This window comes from Bactrocera latifrons, unplaced genomic scaffold, assembly GCF_001853355.1.
Source record: "Bactrocera latifrons isolate USDA-ARS-PBARC rearing strain unplaced genomic scaffold, ASM185335v1 scaffold_99, whole genome shotgun sequence".
Lineage (NCBI taxonomy): Eukaryota > Metazoa > Arthropoda > Insecta > Diptera > Tephritidae > Bactrocera > Bactrocera latifrons.
This window is the reverse complement of record NW_017537700.1, coordinates 760,773-767,738: the sequence shown is the minus strand read 5'-3', so window position 1 is coordinate 767,738 and position 6,966 is coordinate 760,773. Positions and strand designations below refer to the sequence as shown.

The 6,966-nt window shown below is 37.7% G+C and overlaps 1 protein-coding gene across 7 annotated transcripts in view; it reads left to right on the top strand.

Moving 5' to 3' along the window:
* Window positions 1–779: 779 nt before the first annotated feature.
* LOC108978007 overlaps window positions 780–6,966 on the top strand; it is a 151,208-nt gene continuing 145,021 nt past the window's right edge. For 5 of the 7 annotated variants that reach the window (XM_018948044.1, XM_018948043.1, XM_018948040.1 and 2 more), the window contains exon 1: window positions 780–1,031. The gene's annotated coding sequence lies outside the window, so the exon portion shown is untranslated. Of the gene's footprint in view, window positions 1,032–1,600; window positions 1,682–6,966 lie in introns of those variants that run through there. The other 2 variants (XM_018948042.1, XM_018948041.1) reach the window with 2 other exon arrangements.

Sequence of the window (6,966 nt, the reverse complement as noted above, 5' to 3'; positions counted from 1 at the left end):
CCATTATTTTCTGAAATGTCCCTGTAACTACTCCCAGCAAAGCTGGTTAATGCTCCCCACAATTTCTATAAAGCTGAAAATCATTGTCAGCAAACTTCTTACATTGACCTCGTGCCGCTTTCGTCGCATCGCTGCGTAGGTTGGTAACACAGGAAGCACGTTTTGCATGCAGCAATGCAACGCAGGAAATGCACTAAACTCAACGCCTGCATAATTAACTATGTTGGAAATTATAGGTTGGTTTACAGCTTATCATCTGAACGCTAGCGCTGAGTGAAAGAAGAGCGGCAAACCGCAATGAGCTTGGAGCGGAGTAACCGCCAAGTAAATACGCAGTAGGAGGTGACGAAAGACGACGAACAAATCGAAATGGTAACCAATATGCACTAATTGAGCGTAATAAGCAACAGGTGAATATGAGAAGTGGCGGTGGGAAATCTCACGCTTGCCAACGTGAGTAGTTCTTTAGAGTGACTAATATTAAAGATGCTCTCCTGCTGAGAGTTAAAGACGAATGTGTAGACTTGCACTTTACTTACACGCTCTTGAATCTTAAGCCCGCAATCGGAAACTTTTGCGAAAAGTCACGCTTGTGTGTACTCAAGCTGTAGTCCAAATTGTTTACGTAGTATAAACTGAAACTGAAGCTCACATCGCCTACTGCAGCTACTCGCTATACTTGTATTCATTTGTGTTGGCTCTGAGCTTTTCTCTGGCGGTTACCTGTAAGTTCGGCCCGGTTTTTATCTTCGCAACCGACTTCAGTCGTTTTTGAGACGTTCGCGAGTGAAGTACGTTGTGCGCAACAACAAGCAACTGTTCGCTGCAAAGTGCCGCTAACGTATTGCCGCTCCCCACCAATCGATTCCTTCTGAACGCCAGTTTTGGTTCAGGTGTTTTTGACGCGCTTTTCGTTGTTTTGCTTTGTACCCGTAAGTGTCGTACATACCTTATTTAAGTGCAGTGTGCGGTCGTGTTGTGTCCACGTCGGCGACGTTGGCGACGTTTGAATTTTTGTTTTCACCTTTAAAGTGAGTTTTATGTGTGTGTGTGTTGATATTTTATTTTAATTTTAACTGGACTGTAGTGGTAATGCGCGCGAGTCGCCGCCTGACACTCGCCACCACGTAAGCTGTGGCATATTTTTTTTTGTGCTGCGCACATGTCTCGAAAGTGCATAAACAAAAACATTTGGAATGGAACTTAAAAATAGCTGAGATACAAGCATACTTAGTTCGCAGAAAAACAAAAACAAAAATATCTAAAAAGTGGTTCTTTTGTGGTTTTGTGTTGTGTCTGAGTTCCGCAAAAATATTTGGCAGTTGGGAGAGTGTGTGTTCTGTAAAAAAATAGCGCAACAGGAATTGCTAAGTGGAAGCTTGCATTGAGCATCGTTGATTCATAATTAAATTGAAATAAAAATGTACCCTGACAATAAAAATTAATGCAAATAATTAATTATTGTAATCATTAATTAAAAAATTAATTAATATTATTTGTTATAATTAAAATAACTCGTTTTGCAATAAAATTAATCAAAACAATTTAAGAAGAAAATCATAAGCATAAAACTCAAATTTCAAAGAGAAATCTAAAAAAGTGAAAATCTACTGGATTACAAAAATAATAATTAAAAACATTTATGGATTTTATGACAGCCTCGAAGCGAAAATTATAAAGGGTAAGTTGTTTATTAAATTATAATAATTTTATTTGTTTATTTGTGTTGAAAACCGCAATTTTGGAGTTATAATCGGCGATTTGAATTACCTTTTGTATGTGCTACTTTCATTAAAAAGTAACTGCTAACAAAGAATTTTAATTGAGAGTTATGCGATATTGTGTCGCAACCACCGTATTCGTCTGATTTAGTCCGTGCGACTGCTTACGGCTTACGACACTCACTGAGAAGCCTGTGCATATGTGAGTTCTCCTCGTTGAGTCGTAGGTTCAAATTGAAATAAAAACAATTTAAGGACTTTTTATTCAAAAGCGATTTTCACCTTCGGCAAATTTTCTCAAGCTCAGTGAATATTTCTGATAAATTTTTTTTTATATAATATAAGGGGCATTCCATGGTGACTGGTGGGACATTTGACTCTGGAATTCCATAAATTATAAGCTATAATTATGTGATTGAAACTTATACTATAGTTTATAAATATCAAGAGATCTATGGTATATGTCATCTCCCCTTTGCCAACTATTGTAGTAAAATATTACTTTGAGTAAAAAATAATAAGACTTTATCATTTAACTTTTTCAAAACCCATTCATCAAAATAATTTTGTTCTAGGTTTGTGTGACTGTGCCAAATGTCACATCAAAATTGTCATTAGTGTTTAGTATATGCTTGCCCTTCTGAAGTGGTGCATTCGGCAAATTTGATGATGAGTGAAATTATTAAAGAAAGAAGTTCCATTGAACTTTGTCTGTGTCGAAACTTTCAGAATGTTGGAAAAGACCTTCGGTAGAAGTTGTTTGTCGCGAGCAAGTGTTTTTGATTGATACAAATTATTCAAAGAGGGTCGAGAATGCGTAAACGACGAATCACGTCCAGGACAGTCACCAACATCAACTATTGATCAACACGTCAATAAAATGAAGAAATCGGTGTTTGGGAATCAACGACTAACAATCTGAGATCGTACTGGCATCGTTGGAATATCGGAAAGTTCAGTGGAGACCATTTTGAAAGAAAATAGTTGATTTTTACAGTTTAATCAAAATAATTTTGAGAAACGCACAGTAATTATTGGCATCTTTATATGTTAGCCCTCGCTTAATTAAACTTCCAATATTTAACGATTTTTTCTCTTCGACAATTCACAGATTTACTAACCGATAACCGTTAACTGAGAAACAGTTCTAAAATTGAATTAGAACCCATAAGAACACACAAGAGTTAATTGTTTTCGAGTGCCAGCCATTTGGTGCATAAAATAGTAATTTGTAATTAAAATTCCTTCACAAATTAAAATTCAGCTCAAGCAAGCACAGCTGCCAAGTGGCCAAAACACAATGTGATTACTGCTGAAATAGCTAAAACAACACAAAATAAGAATAATTACTAAAAAAGAAATATTTAGAAAAATATGATCGTGGCACGTTGATGACTGCATTTCGCAACACACACACGCTCGCTCACACACATGACAATAGCAAAGATGATGATGGCACCCACAATCAGAAAACAGAATAAGAATTTGCACAATCCGTCAGCCATCTTCATCACGACTTGCATTATAATTTTCATTATAAAAATKTAATATGCTTTTACGGCTGCGCGCGTCGTTGTGTGTGTGTGTGTGTGTGTAGGAGCATACGCGTGTAGAGCGCGAAACAACGCTTGCTGGCTTGCCGAGGACGCATTTAGAATTGTAAAAACGGCAAATGACGCGCAGGCGCAGACGCATGCGCATAGGAAAACGCAGTCGCAGTCATAGAGCGCATGCGCAACAGGCAGCACGCGCAAATGCCATGAAAAGCGGCCGTGATTTGTAATTAAATTGCTTGCCAAGTTGCGTCAGACACTCAAGCACATATGCATGTGTGTGTGTGTGTGTGTGTGCACAGTGGCTCACAGTTATTTATAAACCGCGTGCGATTTTTTTTTAATTATACACGCATCCGCGGTTGTGCTGTGACTTTGAGTGCGCCCACGCCGCTTGCAATAGTCAACGGCAATAAAGTAATAAACTAACAGCAACAACGGTGCAACGGCTTATTGCCATAAATACCAATTGTGTGCACGCCGAGTGACAACATCATCAGCGTCGTCGTCAGTTCTTTGCGCCCCCAACAGCGTTGAGCTCGCACCGGTGCCGCTTTGTGTTGTGCCAAGCGCTTGATGTTTGCGGCTTGCTGGTTACACATACATACATACTCCACGCATATCAACGCAAACATACTGCCTCATGCATGTAAATAAATAAGTAATCATCCGCTGTCTGTCAGGTGGCCAATTGTGAGCTCGGTAATGGCCGCACAGCTGGCGACTGACCGACAGCAAAGCGCGCGCTGTTCAACGTTTGATTGAAAAAGTCCGCACCTAGGACAATTTTTGCGGTCTAAGTGCAGCTGCAAGAATTTTTGTGAGACACTAAACAGTTTTGCAATACCGAGTTTGAGGCATATATAAATGATAACTTCGAGATACCGTTATTTTTCGGTTTTTATTAAAATATAGTTATGAAAAGTAGCAATGAGATTTAATTACAAATGACGGTTTTGTTAATAAAGTACCTTTTGGTTTTGCATTTCCGAGATCGAGATCGGGTCTTTACATCTTAATCCTTAACTAAAAAAAAATACACCCAAATTTTAAGGCTTGAGGTCCTTCTCCACCTGGTATTTCCAACGGAGATGAGGTCTTGCCTTTCCTATGCTTTCCCTGGTGGGTACAATTCGAATACTCTCAGAGCTGGAAAGTTTTCATCCATTCGGATGAAATCGGCTAGCCAGCCTAGCCGCTGTCTCCTAATTCGCTGAATTATGTCAATGTCGTCGTATATATCATACAGCTCATTTTTCCATCGAATGCGATCTTTGTCATTGCCAATGCGCAACTGATGATAAATTACCCGCAGAACCTTTGTCTCAAAAATTCCTTACGCCGACTCATCAGATGTAGTCACACATGCTTCTGCACCATAAAGCAGGACGGAAATGATATGTGACTTATAGACTTTGGTCTTTGTGGGTTCGAGAAAGGATTTTACTGTTTTACAATTGCCTTCTCAGTCCGAAATAGTACCTATCGACAAGAGTTATTTTGCGTTAAATTTCGAGGCTGACGTTGTTATTGGCTTTAATACTGGTTCAAAGATAAACGAAATTATCTTCGACTTCGAAGTTATGACACAGTGACGTGGGAGCGGAGTGCGATGACTGTTTATATGATAAGAGGAGAAATTTTATCATGCCCTTGTTCACTATCAGATCCATTTGCTTCGCTTCCTTATCCAATCTGGACAAAGCGCGGTTGTTGAAGCCGATGATATCAACATCATGAGGTCAATCCATCAATGGTACATAAATCCCACCTTTACAGAGTCAACTACATATATGTATTTTGCATTTAATTCTTTTTCACAGGCGAAGTAAATTTATCAAATTTATCGATGGATGAAGACTTAGAGACAGATAAAGTCTGGATTCTATGTCTCATAAACAATAGATCTCATATACATGCACTTTTTATAAAACTCGGCTGCGATGGTCTTGAATGTCCTCAGGGAATTTTGATTTTTTCAGATCCGAATTATTTTTGGAGTGCTTTTGATGAATATACGGTTCTCAGCTATATTGTCTGTTGTCAAGCATCTCTTTGGAGACCTCTACTTGACATGTTTTTTTTGTAAAAGATTTAGGTCATTTCGCTCTACCATATTCTAGATTGACTTGATTCATACCCTAAAAATTAGCCAAAATATGTTGAGTCGTTCCATAAAATATGCTGAGATTCTCTAATGTTATGCTTCTGTAAATTTTTAGATGTTATCGTCAAAGGTTAATGAATAACTCGCAGGAGGTACTTTTTCGGTTAAGTTCACGACCTTCACTAAAGTCAAACTCTTGTGTTTGCGATGAAGTAGACTCCCCAAAACATTTCTGCAATATTTTCAATGATTCCGTCGGCATAATTCCATCAGAAAAACACAAAATTTCAAAGAAAGTCTTGGTTAAATTTTTTCTTGATATACATTGCCAGACAAACTTTTATTTAATTGACATATAGACATTAAATTTCATAACATCTAAAAAAGATTGCACAAATTTATTAAACAAATTTTATCGATTAGGCGATTAGATGGAAGAACCATACTTTTGGAGTAACGTGTCTTCTTTGATATGTATTAAAACAACATGTTCTGGAAAAAATTCAACATATTACGCCAACAGTCAATTTTACACTCAGTTTCGAGAAGCTCTAATTTCTAATTCACTGGAATTTTTTGGACTAGACTAAAGCCATCGTCAAAAAGTTTCTTCAGCAGCTTTAACACAAAATAATATATTTTTTTTGATAATTTTTGTATTCGCGTTTGCAGCATTCTTAAGCTAATCGTCAACACGTGTTGTTGTTATACATTTTTCGTTTTATTTGTCATTGTTTCGAGGGAGGCGGCGAGGGCGTTTTCGCTTTGGATAGGAAAAAGGCGAGACCATTTAGCAGTGCTGCTACTCTGCATATGAAAAAGTTGAAGGCAAATATGCAGACACACATACACAATACATACGTATGTATCTTTATATATAATATATAGTATATGTGTATGTGACCACTTGCCTTAGTGAAGTGAGCGCAGATTTCAGTTGCGGTCATAACCGAGGTGATTTGCTAATTTTTTATTGCCACTACCATTTGCCTACAAGCGCCGTGCAGTGGGAGGACTGCGGCATTTATGGTGATCTCAAGAATGCCAATAATGAGCAGCAAGTAAAGCAGCGGAATGTTTTTATTAGTGCGTGTATGTGTGTGCTCTGTTGTGGATCGTGTTGGTGTCGTGCAGATGTGGGCTTGGGGCTTATAGCGTAATTAATGAATGAATTTGCCGCGTTGAGCTACAAATATTGCACAGTTGAGGTTAGTTTTTCTGTTGTTGTAGATTTCTGTTGCCGAATTAGGGGCACACCGACTAGCCTATATTTTTTTTTAATTTGAAAATTTTTTCTCATAAAAGTTATTATGCTTTGAGTAAATATTTTTAGGATGAGGCGTGAAATATGGAGATGGAGAGCTTATTTGCATTTAATAAGATTTCCTTACATTTGCATAAGAATTTTTTAATTGCAATTAATTAATCATGCCAAATTAAGTCATAATATTTTCTTGAGAGCACTTGTGCGTAAGTTGTTTTTACAAAAACATGAAGAAGTTATATTATATAATACCTGTCTCTTATACACATCTAGATGTGTATAAGAGATGTGTGTGTGTGTGTGTGTGTAGGAGCATACGCG